The following is a 13,333-nucleotide window of genomic DNA, read 5'->3' as shown; positions in this document are numbered from 1 at the left end:
TGCGCCAAGGCAAGGGCCTGACCCCGCCCCCCCCCCCCATCTCCTCCCACGCTGGAGCTGGGTCCTGTAAGGACAGAGCCCAGGCAAAGTGTTGGGGGTGGGGGTGTGAGAGCTGCTCCCCCAGTTGGAGCCTGGCCTGGGGCTGGGGGCAGGGCTGGTCGGGTGGCTGTGGGTGGGAGGGAGGAAAAGAGGAAAACCAGCCCAGTGGAAATTACCCTGCGGTTGGCTCAGGCGCCCACGACACTGTATTTATAGAGAGCTCCCTGCAGCTCTTAATTCCTCGCAGTCGAGTTAACCCTTTCCAGGCCGCAGTACCAACCCGGGGCATAGGGAGAACACCGGGCTGGGGTCGGCCAGCGGGATCCGGGTTCTGGCTCTGCCGCCAGCAGGCTGGAGGGTGGGGGTAGTCAGCGGGCAGTCACCTGTCCCCTCTCGCAGAAACTACACGTTGGATCTTGGGAGTGTGGGAACAGGGCGGGGGGGATGGGCACGATCAAACCAGCGCCCCCTGGCCCGACTCCAGGGTACGGACTGGGGTCTGGGGCGGGGTCCGGGCCGATGCCCTGCCCAGCGGGCGGGCTCAGGGCTCAGGCCTCTGCCGGCCCGCCGCCGCGGGGCCAATCCCGCCTCTGGGGCACACCCGGGCTGCCTTTCCGGGCCCGCGGCTTCCTCCAGCCCGCCCCGCCCCTCGGCCTCGCGGGGCCGCCCCCGACCCCGAACTCCGGCCCGGCCTCGCGGCGGCGGATACTCGACAGCGCTCTGCCGCGTTCCCGCGTCCCCCCCCCCCCCTACCCCGCGTCCCCGCGTCCCGAGAGCCGGCGCGGCGCGGTGAGTGCTTGCGTGGCGCGGGCCCGCGCGGGCGGGGGCGGCCTTTGTCTGCGGCCGAGCGGTGCGGGGCCGCCGAACCGCGTGCCGTGCCCTCCCTCGCCGGGCGCCCGCACCCGGCCATCTCCTCGGGTCCGCGGCGCAGCCCGGCTCTGGGCCCCCGACGCGCGGGGGCCGCCGGAATCCAACCCCGCCCCAACCTCGCCGCCGAGGGGGCTGGGGCACTGAGGGACCTGCCCTCACCCGGGAGGCCCTGGAGGAGGCTGGTGGGTGCTTGTGATTACCGGAGGCCCTGGGCGTGCAGGGGCGTGGGGACAGATCTGTCACTGTGTTGATTCTGGAAGGCTCAGGGAAGCCAGCCGGAGTTAGGAGGGAAGCGGGGTCTCCCGGGCCTGTAGAAGAAAACACCGAGTCCCATCCCCGAGGAGGGAGAGCTGCCGAGGAGGGGAGGGGTGGAGAAGGGAGCCCCACTCTGCTTGGCCCTGAAGGACCGAGTAGAGGACTTTGACGGGCAGCAGCGGGAGCAAGGGGGACAGATTCCGAGAACCGGTAGGGACTGCTGACCGGGGTGAAAGGTTGAATAGGTGTTGGGGTGGGAGGCGAACACGAGGGAGCAGGGATGGGGCGGGCAATTTGGGCTCGGGAAGTGTCCGGGAGATGGTGGGTGAGGTGGGACGGAGAGGAGATGGGGAACTCGGTGGCGGGAAGGTGGGGACCGGGGTGGGGACACACTAGAGAAGGGGTTGAATCTCCCAAGGAGATTCCAAGGCCCTCGGTTGCTGTTTAGGGAGGGAGTTGGCAGGTTTGGTGGCCTAAGGCAGTGGACTGCCAGAAAAGAGGATTTATTTCTAAGCCAGACCTTCCCTAATGAGAAATGCGTGACAGATGACTCAGATATGGATGGATCTATCGCTGAGGGAAAGAAAACGTTAGGCAAAATAGTAAAGCAGAAAACATTGGGGGAAGAGGGAAAGGGTTTGTTTGACTTAATTGAGAAAAACTATTTACCTTCAAATTGGATGTGGATAATTGTAATGAGTCAATTTCATCATTAAATTAAGGCCCCAGGTCCTTTTTTACACGCATGTCTTTAGAAGTTAGCTTCTGTATTAGAAAGTAATGAAGCTGTTCTGTCTTTAAGAGAGTTATTCATTTAGTTTGACTTCCTCTCATTCCCTCTGGCCTCCCAGAAATCCCTAGGAAATCTGATGCTGTGCAGCCTTCCTTGTAGTTTTGGGGGCTGAGGGAAATTAAAGTCTGAACTTGAAATTGTAGTTGAAACTTGTCTGATGGGTTGGGCCCATCTGAGTGGCAGGGAGGGGTGGAGGGCTCTGGGGCTGTAGGCTATGAGTGATGGCTCATATTTCCAGCTCATTTGGGGATGGGAATATTTTGGGGTGAGTACATTTCCCTGATATCTGGAGTTCTCAAGCTTTAGCACTAACACTTATGTTTAAGTATCGAGCACGGAACCCTCTCTGTCTCATATTACATACATCATAGCCTGACATTAGGACACGTCTGGCATCAGTGAAATTTTTCTTCTCGACTTTGGGTCAGGGCTGTGAACGTGGGTTTTTGAGCTAAGGGGTTGTAGGGCAAGGGGACTTTTGAAGGAGTGAGCTTTGCACCAAGTGGCCTCAGCAATGCTTTTATTGGTCCCATGACTGATGTTTGGAGTTCTTCCTCTCTTCAGTGACATCAGTAGTGGTTTCTCCTGCTTGCCTTCAGTGAGCTTTCCAATTTACTCCAGACTCCTGTGCTGCAAGAACTCAGACCATTGGGGGGCTTGGCTTGTTAGAGGTGAGAAGCCTGTGTTAATGCAAGCCTGATGGTGGGCATGAGTGCTGGGATTTGGGGACCTGTTTTTCTGTCCTGTTCCTGGCCCTCTGCAGTCTGACCAGGTACCCAATGGAGGCAGGTTGGCTGAATGTTGGAGATGCTCCGATGCCTGACAGCCAGGTTGGGTGCTTGAATGTTTGTGGAAAGGACGTTTATGGAAATGTTGTCCCTTCTGCGGAGGCTGTGTCCTTACTCTGGTGAGGGTGACTTCGAAGCCTTCCTGGGAGAGTTCCTCCACCTTTCACCTGAAGTCTGTCTTGTCTTGTCTGGAGTTATAAATCTTCATTCTTTGGGGGAGGATTTGGCCTTGACAGTGAGCTGGGCAGTACCGTTTGGGGTCCGATTGTCAGGGTGATCACAGAGCTGTGATTCCACAGCACCCAAAGAGATTCTCAGACAGTGTTGTAGAACAAGTCTCTGGCCTGCTGCTGGCTGGTTCTTGGTTGGACATGTGGGGTTTTAAATGTGAAGAAAATGATCCAAATCCAAGCAGCCTCCAGGATTATGACCACATGGGACCTGAGGCTGTGGACCTGAGTCATGGGGTCAAGGGAGGAGGAAGAAGGGCAGGCAGGATGATGTCACTGCCCATGAGCTTATCCTCTGGGTGGGGGTGTCCACTTCTCATTGCTGTCTTTTTTCCACACCCCAGGCCAGGAGTGACAGGGAGGTTCACTAGCAAATGGGGAAGCATAGTCTGGGCTTAGGGGAATAAGAGGGTGGGAACTGGTGGATGTGATCCTTGAGAAATTTCCTTTGGTCTCAAGTGGATCAAACATTTGGGAGAGGGCACATGTGCTTTTATGCAACCCTTGGCTGCCGCATCCTGGTTTTGCCACCCCTGCAGTATGAAGTTCCAGATAGGAACATGGAGTTTTCAGGCTTGGGGTGGGGGGAGGTTTGTTCTGGATGTTTAGTAGATATCATCTCATTGAATCATATCAGTCCTGTGGAGTAGGGTATCATTAGCTGTATTGTATACATGGGCAAGCCAAGGCCCAGAGAGGGGAAGTCACATGTCCAAGGACACACAGCTAGCAAATGCTGGAGCTGCAATGCTGTCTGTCCCTAGAACAGGTTCTTTCTGCCACTCTGGAGGCAGGGAAAGGCTTTACCCCTGCTTCTGGAGTCTGGCAAGATGTGCTAAAGGTCCCGACAGCAAGGCAGAGGGGACTTATTCGGGAGGCTGGGGAGAAAGCAGGCCTGACCTGGGTATCCTAGCCGGGGCCATTGCTGAGAGTGCTTGCTTCTCCAGAGGCCTAGTCCTCAGCACTCTCGTGCCTCCAGAGCCCTTCCTCCACTCTCCAGTTCTGACTCGTGTTCCCTGCCAGCTGCTCCCACTCTCCCTTTCATTCTCTTTGTGGTCCAGAGAATGGATGCCTCCTCCACACCCCTAATTCCTTTGGGCATCTGACCTTCCTGAGGCATAGGGAGAGTATCAGAGGGAAACCCACTAGGAGTGGGGAATGAGAAGCATTTTTTATTGGGATCCCGGGAGTAGGAAGAGATACTATCTCTGGGCTCCCAGGTTACCCTAAAGTCAACATGGCCTCCCAGGGACTGGGCCTTCCCTCAGGGGACACTGGAGTTTGTGCCCTGTACTGGGGGATATGGTAGCAGCAGGGACAGTAGGGGCTGGAGCCCATGATGCTTGGTGCTGCGATCTTGTATTTGGGAGGAGGAAGGGGGAGAGAACCGCTAGGGATGAGCCACAGAGATGGGACCAGATTGTGAGTCTGCTGCTTTGGAGCTGGGGTGCAGGTGGGATTCTTGGTGGAAAGGGGGTCATAGAAGGAATAATGGTCTCCGGGACCTGATGTATAATCCAACAGAGGAGCTCCTGGCTGGGGAGCGGGGGTGATGCTCAGTGCAGGGGGTCCAGGAGGCCTTATCCCTATGCCTATGACAATAATCGTGACAGGAATAACAATTATTACTGCTGTTTGTAGGTGCTGGGTGCTTTCCCAAGTCCTTTCTGTATATTGTCTTATTTTATTCTCATAGCAGCCCTTGTGGGGTAGGGATTGTGACTCCTGTTTTAGAGATGTGGAACCAAGTCTCAAAGAGGTTAAGTCATTTATACTTGATCATGTGTTTAGCAAAACTTTTGAGTCAGAATTTGAACCGGGAGCTGCCTGCTCCTAAGCCCAAACTGTATCCTGGGGCAGACAAGGTGGCCTCACGATTCCATTTAACAACACAAAAGGCCCAAACTGACTCAGGTTATCAGGAAAAGGGAAGGTCAACAGGGGGGCCATTCGCAGGCTGTCCTATAATCATCCTAGAAGGTAATTTATAATCTTTATTTTATAAATGAGCCTCAGAGAGGATGTCTTCTGAAAGTCTCATGACTAGGAAGTGGGGAGTCTGGATTTAAACCTGTATCTCTGACTCCAGAGGCATCTCCTTAAACACCAGGGCTCACTTCTTCCATGAAGTCTCTTCTGACTACAGCAGCTCAACCTGTGATCAAGCTTATAGCACGGGATGGTGGTGGGACCTTCCTTTGAGGGCTGAGGAGATAAAGACCTGGAGAGATATGGGTTTGCCCTAGGGAGCCTAGCAAGTGTGTCACGGAACCTGGTCTAAAATCTATACAAATGTTTGAAGTTGCTGTTTTCTTTTTGTTAATTGCAAAGGAATTACATGCTCATTGTCAAAGTTACAGAAGTATATCAAGAAGTGCACATAGACGCTTACCCTCATTCCCATGCCCCGGAGTTGGGTTCACTATCACACTTCCAGACCCTTTTCCCACATACAAACATCCATCTCTTACTATCTATCTAAACACACACGCACTCCTTCATTTATTCAGCAAGGCACTGAGCACTCATTATGTGCCGGGACTTTGCTAGAATTAAGGATACAATAGTCAATAGAGCAGATGCTGTTTCTTCTCAGGGAGGTTCTAGTATGACATGAGGAAAAGAAAGCTGTGCCGTGAGTAACAGGGATTTCCTTGGAGTGGCAGATCTCTGCCTGGCTTTTCTGCCAAGGTGACTCTCAGGATAGAGATGTTACCTATGTCATGCATGTTATAGGACGTAGAAGAGGCCACTGTGGCGAGGGGCAGATGGGGGGAGGTGAGGCTGGGGAGGTGAGCAAGGCCGGACCGGGTAGGGCTCTGTGGGCCATGGAGGAGCTGATTAAATATTGAACGTGTTGGCCTGAGGCAATTTATGTTTTTATAGCAGTTATTCTGTGTGCTGTGTAGAGTCAAGACTGGAATATACAACTGGGTGGGGAGACGAGAGAGAAAGTAGAGGGACCAGTGAAAAAGCTTTTGTGGTCATCCAGGCAAGAGATGATGACGACTTGGCAGACCGGAGAGAACCGCACAGGTGGAGAGAAACAGGAGTGAAACTATCAGAAAAGTCAGCAGACTTTTTTTTCTGCAAAGGGCCAGAAAGTAAATATTTTAGGCTTTGTGACTATTGCAACTACTCTGTTCTGCTGTTTGTAGTGCAAAAGCAGCCACAGACAATACGTAAATGAAATGTGGCTATGTTCCAATGAAACTTTATTTACAGACGCTGGAATTTGAATTTTGTGTGATTTCCGTGTCTCATGAGATATTCTTTTGATTTCCAACCACGTAAGAAAGTAAACCCTTTCTTAACTGGTGAGCTGACCAACCAGGCAGTGGGCTGGATCCGGTGCTCAGGCCATAGTTTGCCGACCCCTAAAATATATTTTGGGGTTAGGAATGGTTGCTCTTGGTGATGGATTGTCGAGGTGAGAGAAACTCAGGTTTCTGGCTTGAGCAGAGAGTGGAGAGTGGTGCCTTTCCCATGTGGGAAGAGCTGGGGAGGAACAGGTTTGAGGGGTACATCAACAGTTTGAAGAGGGACAGGTTAAAAGTGAGTCACTGGCACAGAGATGTTGAGGGGACAGTTGGAGCTCAGAGAGAGAGGTGTGGGCTTGGAGAAGAAAATCTGGAAGTTGCCAGCATATAAATGATATTTAAAGCCACGGGAGTGGATGAAGTCATCTAGGAAAAAATAGTAGAGAGATTTGAGGAGAAGGCCTAGGAGCCAACCCCAGGAGGTTCAGTGCCGGAGGAGGAAGGACCTGTACTGAAACATAGGTGATATTGACACAGAGAGAGAGGACCATGGGACCATTTGTTAATATAGAAATGAGATCACACAGTTGACAGTATACCTTATTGACATGATATATGCCGTGGAATTATTTCCATATTAGTACACATTCTTCTCAAAAGCTATGTGCTATTCCCTTACGTAGATGCACCATGATTAATGTACCAGTTCCCCACTGTTTCCCATTTTTGCTGCTAGCTGGGCGTCTTTGAGACTGGAGCTAGTGGATCTGTAATCCAGTTCCTACAAACTGCAGCCCGTGGGCCAAATCTTCTGCTGCTTGTTTTGTATAGCCCACAGCTAAGAATGGTTTTTACATTTGTCATGGTTGAAAAAAAAAATCATGTGATTCATGAAAATTACATGCAATTCAAATCTGGGTGTCCATAAATAAAGTTCTGTTGGAACACAGCTCTGCTCATTCATATATACATTGTCTATGACTGTTTCCCTGTACAATGGCAGAGTTGAGTAGTTGTGACAGATATCAGATGGCCTGCAAAGCCTAAAATATTTACTATCTGGACCTTTACAGAAAGAGTCTTTTCCACTAGCTCCAGCAGAACAGCTCTGGGAAGTCTGATGGGGTGTGGTTTGGCTCATAGGCCTGTTCCAGAGCCAATCACTGAGGGTTCTCCAATGAGTCCGTTCTGGACACCCGCTGAGGCCCCATGCTGGGGGTCAGTCCCACCAGCACCACATGGACTAGGTTCCCTGCAGGACAGGGGAGCCTTGTTATTAGAAGGAGCCAGTGTAGAACAAGAGAGAAGCACTCTAGAATGAAGGATGCGGAGGAAAGTGACAAAGAGTATCAAGACTGACCACTGAAGGCAGAGAAGGTCTGCTCAGTATCTATTTTGTTTCTTTGCCAAAGAAGGAAGTTGCAGAAGCTGTGAAGAAGGTGTTCAGGCCAGGTGGGGAGGTGATAATCTGCTTCACATGGATTTATCTTCTGGCCCCTGTGATTGTCCGACCTGGTGCTGAGTGAACTTGGAGATAAGGTAGCTGAGAAGCTGTCCGGGAGATTTCAGGACAACTGGAGTAGACAGAGGGGGTGGGGGTCATAGCCTTCTACGGTTTCCCACAGCGTACAGAATCAATCCTTAACCACCCCCCGACCACCTCCCCTGCCCCATCTCCTGGCAGCCATTCCTCAGAGCCCCTGTCTTCTCAGAGGGTGCTGTGGGGGCCCACTCTTTGTTCAAGCTGCCAGACTGCTGAAATGTCTCCTCCTCGGAACCTCCCCACCCCTCCAGGGAACTGCTGGACCCTCCACCCCTATAGTACTTCTTCATGTTTGTTGCATGAATGGAGAAGTGAATGCCAGGATGCCTGAGATGAGCAGACGGCCAGTTTTAGGGGAGAGAAGGCCAATTATGGGAACAACAGATTGGTGATCGTGTCCTTCACCCCTGACAAAATCCTGGAACCAGTCATTAATCGAGCACTTGAAGAGGAGTACATCTTCTTCAAATGAGCCTTTTTTTTTTTTTTTCCTGGTTCTCTGCATTTGACCGGTCCTCTGCCAGAAGTAGTGACACCTTGCGGATAGGACATGTGATGGGCAGCTGGGTAGGAAGACTCCTAATCTCAGAGCCCTGAATAGCGGATGGACGTTGATCCAGGGACAGAACCTAGTGCTGCGGGGTCTTCCTGTTCCTGTCCTCTTCCTGAGGACCTTGATGACACGAGGACCAGAGCACGGAGAAGAGAGCAATTTTGGGGGGGTGACGTCCATTTTTCTTGTTCTCATCCACCAAAAAATTATCCATTGCCTTCTGCGTACCAGGAGCTGTCAAAACAGTACTTGAAAAGATCACGATGGTTACACAACACTGTGACTGTAGTTCACACCACCGAACCGTACATTCAAAATGGTCAAACTGGTAAACCTCACGTTCCTTACATTTTGCCACAATTTGAAAGAGAAGATCGTGGCAGTTGGAGTGATGGACTCAGCTCAGCTGGCTGAAAGGTAACGGGAACCCGAATGAAACGTCCCGTAAAGTTCCACCCCTTCCCCAAGTCCGTCAGAAGAGGATGGCAGAGATGGGAATCAGCAGCAATGCGACTAAATGGCTTCCGGTCATTGGCCACAACTTGGCCGCTGTCATTTTGGGTCATCTCGGTGAATAATATTGCATGGCTGCCCAGTGTGAGCTCGTCAAGGGAGAAGAAGATCCAAAACTTGCAGGGAGGAGGCAGACTTGTTCTACAAGGTCAAAGGAGGACTGTATGGGAGACAGATTTGGGCTCAGGATAGGGCAGAGCTTTCTACTAGTGACAGCTGCCCCCAAACCAGCGGACTTCTTTGGGAGGTAGTGGGTGCCCATCACTGGAGGGGGCAAATGGGTCATGAGGGTGGCCAGAGAGAGATTCCCTGTTCTGATACCTGACCATTAACTTCTGCAGTTACTCCAGAATTTGTTGGGGGACCTGTTCTCTTTCCAAAATCTTCTTCAGTGATCCCAACTTTGGCTCCCATCCCTATGAGCGCGTGGGTATCTCCCTGTCCTGTTCTGAGTTCCAGCTCTGTGTGTCCAGGAGTCCATGTGACATTTGGCACGGATGACCTGTAGCTCAAGCCCGGTGGGAAGCTTCCTCTTAAACATGCTTCATTTCCAGGTCTCCCCATCTTACGATGGGTGCGCACATGTGCCCATTTGTTCAAGCCTTCAGGATGTCCTTGCCTCTTTCAGCCCCTCCTTCCCCTACAAACAATCCCCAAGCCAGGTCACATCTACCCTTGAAATATCTCCTGAGCCGGGCCCAGGCATCATTAAGTGACTGAAATGACACAGTGTCCAGTTCGTATTTTGAAACACCTATTTTAGATGTGGTTTCCTTTCGCTGCTCTGAGCAGTGGCAATTTTCATGGGGTGGGAAGAGCTGGGAGAGAAGGATGGAAAGGAGGGGAGGGATGGCTCCTTAAATTAGTCACTTCAGATGCTGTTAAGAAAGACCCAAAATAACAGTGACGCTAGAGTAGATGCTTATTCTCACCCATGTGACAGTCTGGGTATGTCCAGGGCTGATACTGCAGCCCCTCAGGGGGCCTTGCGTCTTGCTGTTCTGAAGTCCCCAGAGTGTTGCCTTTGGCAGCGTGGCCTCAGATGGCCACCCCAGCTGTTTCAGCTAGTGGGAAAGGGGAGGAGAAAAGAGAGGGTATGCGCCCTCTGTTTAACGGTATGACCCAGACGTTGCACACATCAGTTCCTCTCTTACCCTGTTAGCCGGAAGATGGTCACACGGACACACGTTTCCCCTGCAAGGCAGGCTGGGCTCTGTAGTCTTTAGCTGAGTGGCCACGTGCCTAATTCAAAATTCTACAGAGAAGGAGAGTAGGTATAGGGGGAAACTGGTGGTTTCCACTGCAGTCATTTTGTACATTTCAATGTGACCTGCGTGGTAGTTAACTAAACTGGATATACCTCAAGGATACAGTACATGCAAGTTTAACGTACTGATCAAGTTCCACGAGGGTCCAGCAAAGCATTTGTCGTACTTTGTTTTTAAGGTTATTTATTCCTTTTAAGAGAGAGAGAGAGAGAGAGAGAGAGAGGGTATGCGTGTGGTAAGGGGCATAGAGAAAGGGAGAGAGAATCCCAAGCAGGCTCTGTGCTGTCCGCGCAGAGCCCGACATGGGGCTCAATCCCACGAACCGCGAGATCATGACCCGAGCTGAAGTCAAGAATTGGATGCTCTGAGCCCCCCGGGCGGTGCCAGCAAAGCATCTCTTTTCTACATAGGAATACTGAATTTAGACAGGGGAAGTCATCTGTTAAAAACTGCACAGCAGTGTCAGAGCTGAGAGCAGAATGCCGAACTTGGAACTCATTTCCTACTATTTCAAAGGGTTCTGGGCACATAGGCAGTGCCAGGAGGACAGGTCACTTGGGGCTGGGGAGGAGCTACCCTTCCCAGCCTGTCTACCTGGGGAGCTGCTCGTCATTTTTCAGGACCCACCTTTAGGGTTATTACGTCTCTGAGGTGCTTCCAAGTAGTTCTTACGGTGTCTTAAATAATATACTATATTGAAGTGCAGTGATTTACATGCACTTCCCTATTGGAATGCAGGCTCCTTGAGGACAGACACAGCTTAGTCATCTCTCTGTCCCCAGATCTGGCAGGCCTGCCTACCAGGTACTCAGTGAGTGGTTAAATGCACTACTGAATATACAAATGAATGTATATTCAAGGAGTCCTTCCACTGCAGATAATAAAAACTTAGCTGAAAGTAGCTTGAGTAAAAAAAAAAAAAAAAAAGAATGACTCAAGTATCTGGGCAGTCTAGGTGTGCTTCAGGCATAGCTTGATCCAGGTGCTAAACTGCTGTTTTCAGAAGCTCTGCCTCTGTGCTATGCTGGTTAGCACAGATTGACACTAGTTATGCGGTTTGACTCTTCTTGCCCTCTTGGTGGGAAGCATTGTCCAAGTGGCCCCTGCAGAGATTGGGAGGAGGCAGGGGGTTAAGAGAGTATGGGGTGGTCATAGTGGGGGCAAGGAGTTCCTCTTGAGCATCCCTAGGTTCGGGGTATCTTGTTTTTGGTTTTGGCTTAATGGGGGCATATCTTGGGTCCTCTCTTGGGAGCTTCCCTGTGGCCACACCTCTGCTGGGGTTGGATGAACTTGCTGTACTGTCAGGCCAAGGGTGGGCTGGTCCCCTCAGTCCTGCTTCTCCGGGAAAGCCAAGGCACTCTGTGTTCTTTCCCGGCAGGGCTCCTTGGAGTTCCCACACTGGGCTGAGACTGGGATGAAGGAAGAGGAGGAGGGAGGGCTGGCTGGTGACTCATGGGGAGGGGTGGCGCATGCTGACTCCAGGGCCCGTCCTGCCAGGGGATGAGAATTCCCCTTTGTAGAGAAGGTGGGCAGGGCTGTGCAAATGCAGCGTGCGATCTGTGCGTCTCCATGAGGCTCTGAGACAGGGGCAGCCGTCTCTCCCGATGGGCGGTGATTGGCTTTCTGTTCCCAGGCCAAGCCCCCATTCCCTGTGTGGCACCTTGTCTCAGAGATGCATTTCTCCCTCGGGCCCTCAGCCCCTAGGGGCCCAGCTGTTGGGGTAGGAGCCTCTTGGTGCTGTGGAATTCTCAGGTCATCTTGGTTTTAGACTGTCGTCAGGCTTTTCCCGAGGGTAAACCATGAGGGTGGGAACTTCCCTGGGTTCAGAATCTAGGAAGGTAATCAAGGTGGGCAAGCCCAATGCCCACCCCTGGAAAGCCTCTCATTCTCCCTCTGGAGTGAAGGACAGCTTGGCCCTTGGAGAGCTCTGATAGGTCTGATTAGGAGAGAGGTGCTCCCTGACCTCCCCTACCCAGGAATGGCAGGCATTCCCAAGAGACCCTGGCTTAATGTCTGGAGACTTCATAAGAAAGGTGTTGAGTGCCAGGCAGAGCAAAGTGGCTGTATTTCAGTGGTAAGTGGGGAGCCATGAAAGGTTCTTGAGCATGGGCAAGGATGTGAGCAGATTCCTGTCTTAGGTCTTGAGAGCAGACATCGTAGACAATGAGGTTGGTGGGGGCAGAGCAGAGATAGCAGGGCCAGTGAGGAAGGGCACAGGTGGGTCAGAGGAGTGCTGACCCCATGAGTCAGGGTGGGAGTGGCAGGCATAAACAGAGAGGGAGCTGGCCTGGGAAGAACAGATAGGCCTTGGTTTTGTCTGGGGGTGAAAGAGAGGAAGGGAGCCTTGGCATCTGGAAGCTTCTTAATCCTTAGTCCCTGGTTCTTCCTTGGGGGTGGGGGTGGGGAGCAGTGCGGGAGGCCGCCGCCTGCTAGCTTTTCCTGTGGCCAGTGGTTGCCCTTGTCAGCAGGATGTGGTGCCCGCCAAGGGTGCCTTTATGAATGAGCGAGAAGGCTGCTGACTCAGCAGGCGGCGAGGCTTTGAGGCTGCCAGGTTTGGACCGGAAGTGTCTGGGAAGGAAGTGGCTGCTCAGGGCTTCCCCGCTGTGGACAGCTGGGGTGGGGGGGGGGGGGCAGGATGCACCCGGTTTGGCTGAGGGACTCCCTCAGACCAGCTGCCTGGTGTGTGTTGGGGGGAAGGGTGGGGGGGGGAGGTGCTTGGCTGGGACTGGAAGGCCTGAGGCCAGGTCCCTTGTGACCCGCATGATGCTGACAGCTGTGGGTGAGATTTGCTCCTTGGGAGAGGCAGAAAGGTGTGGCAGGAGGCTGGGCACCCGGACCCTCCTCATCTGTGCTCACTGGCAAATTATATCACACTAACAAAGTCCCCTCACTTGTATGGGCTTTATTTATTTATTTTTTTTCTCTTGCAAAATGGGACCGAGTCAACTCCCCCCTCTCCCTGGGTGGTTGTGAGAATGTGAAATCGTTTGTGTTCCTGTTGAACAGTGTTGGATAGACCGAATCCACACTCGTTATGTGGCTCGATAGGACGTGGCGTGAACAATCAGGCAGCAGCTGTGGGACAGGGTAGAGGTGGGTACGGCCTGCCCAAGTCAGACACCGTGGGGGGCAGCCAGGATTGGGATCACGGCTGGGCCCAGGGAGGTCTGGGCGTCTCTGGCTCAGGTCTCACCTGTGACCACACACATACCTCGCACTCA

At 52.5% G+C, this 13,333-nt stretch overlaps 1 protein-coding gene across 2 annotated transcripts in view; it reads left to right on the top strand.

Annotated features, from left to right (window-relative positions):
- Positions 1 to 621: 621 nt before the first annotated feature.
- The window catches only part of CD276 (CD276 molecule), a 28,111-nt gene continuing 15,399 nt past the window's right edge, over positions 622 to 13,333 (top strand). The window contains exon 1 of one of the 2 annotated variants that reach the window (XM_023255069.2): positions 622 to 828. The gene's annotated coding sequence lies outside the window, so the exon portion shown is untranslated. The other variant, XM_023255071.2, reaches the window with a different exon arrangement.

The sequence above is a fragment of the Felis catus genome, chromosome B3 (assembly GCF_018350175.1).
Source record: "Felis catus isolate Fca126 chromosome B3, F.catus_Fca126_mat1.0, whole genome shotgun sequence".
NCBI classification, from domain to species: Eukaryota; Metazoa; Chordata; class Mammalia; order Carnivora; family Felidae; genus Felis; species Felis catus.
Note: the sequence above shows the minus strand (reverse complement) of the source record. Positions and strands in the feature narration are given on the sequence as shown.